The sequence below is a fragment of the Pyxicephalus adspersus genome, chromosome 2 (genome assembly GCF_032062135.1).
Source record: "Pyxicephalus adspersus chromosome 2, UCB_Pads_2.0, whole genome shotgun sequence".
NCBI classification, from domain to species: Eukaryota; Metazoa; Chordata; class Amphibia; order Anura; family Pyxicephalidae; genus Pyxicephalus; species Pyxicephalus adspersus.
Window position 1 is genome coordinate 137,143,481 of NC_092859.1, and position 1,566 is coordinate 137,145,046.

Genomic DNA, 1,566 nt, shown 5'->3' on the forward strand with positions numbered 1-1,566 from the left:
TTTTTTTTTGCTTTGTTTGTGATTAACTCACAGTGAGGATTTTATTCAGTAACTGACACCACACTGCCTAATAATATGTTGAGACAAACATCTGTCCTAATTGCATTTATTAAAATAATGTACCTGTTCCAACTTTCATACAAATTCAACTTAAGAACAAACTTACAGTCCCTGTCTTGTATGTATACCGGGGACTACCTGTACAGCACTGCATAATATGTTGGTGCTAAATAAATACTATTTATTCTTAATAATAACAAGGAGAATTCATTTACTGTGATGGTGTTTTTAGTACATTTAAATGCAAAAGTTGGGGAAAAAAATCCAAAGTTTTATCAATACTTTAATAGAACCAATGAAAGGCATAACTAAAAGCTTGGCCACTCCTCCAGGACATTCCTACTGGTCAGTGAGCCTGTCTATTATCTGGATAGACCAATAAGAAATTCTACAGATGTCACTCTAATATATATATATATATATATATATATATATATATATATATAATATGTTTATGACGTAGTAATGGTCACTATCATCCAATGAAGGCTAGGCGGGTGATTTGTCTCCACAGCCTGTCACATATAATCAGACACGTGACCTTTAGTGGTTATTGTGAGGTATAGCTGACACAACCCCAGGCTGAAGTGGAAATGATATCAGAGCGATGAGGATCCCTGTATTACCTTTAACAAGGGCCAATCACAGCACTGACCCCCGGAGCCCCCACACACCGCCAGGCATACGATGGGCTGCTCGTGACATTCCAGTCACGTGACAGCGCTCAGCTAACGCGTCACAATACCACGTGACCGTGCTTTGATATGCAAGCGGGGAATTCCAAGAAGTCCGTGAGAGTTGTATGATATGTGTGGTCCGCCCTCTCCGGTCAGAGCATGGAGATCGCACCCCTCCTATATAGCCTTTTGGAGATGACACACCAGCTGTCACTTCCATTCATTGTGCTACGGAATCAGCTGTGATAAATAGCTGGCCAATCACAAGGAAAGTTCTCATGCCACCAGTTGTACTATAGGCCGAGAGGAGACACGTGCCACTGAATGAAGGCCCCGCCCATTATATAAGTATGGCTTGACTTTGGTTAATCACACATATGATGATTTCAATCATTTGTACTATCATAAACTTGAAGTGATCCTCGCAAACAAGTATGATTTATCTCTATATTTATATATTTCAAGCATCCTTAAAAATACAGAAAAATCATTTATTTTCCGGGAAACAGTAGAGCACCAACTCTCTCCTTGACCCCATCCATTCTGGTTTTAGAGCTGCCCACTCCACCAAAACAGCCCTTACTAAATTGGCCAATGACCTCATCAGAGCTAAGTCTCAAGGCAACTTTTCCCTTCTCCTTCTCCTTGATCTTTCCTCTGCTTTTGACACTGTTGATCACCCTATTCTAATACAAATCTTTCGCTCCATTGGTATCTGTGACACTGCTCTCTCTTGGTTTGCTTCCTATCTGTCTGACCCCTCCTTTCAAGTTTCTTTCAATGGTAACTCCTCCTCACCCACTCTCCTCCCTGTTGGTGTTCCCCAAGG

General features: G+C 40.9%; 1 protein-coding gene across 2 annotated transcripts in view; it reads right to left on the minus strand.

The window, feature by feature from the left end:
- C2H15orf61 (chromosome 2 C15orf61 homolog) overlaps window positions 1–1,566 on the minus strand; it is a 15,688-nt gene that overhangs the window by 10,828 nt on the left and 3,294 nt on the right. The window contains exon 1 of one of the 2 annotated variants that reach the window (XM_072402591.1): window positions 687–836. The exons of the other annotated variant lie outside the window; for it this stretch is intronic. The gene's annotated coding sequence lies outside the window, so the exon portion shown is untranslated. Of the gene's footprint in view, window positions 1–686; window positions 837–1,566 lie in introns of those variants that run through there. 2 annotated transcript variants of the gene reach the window in all.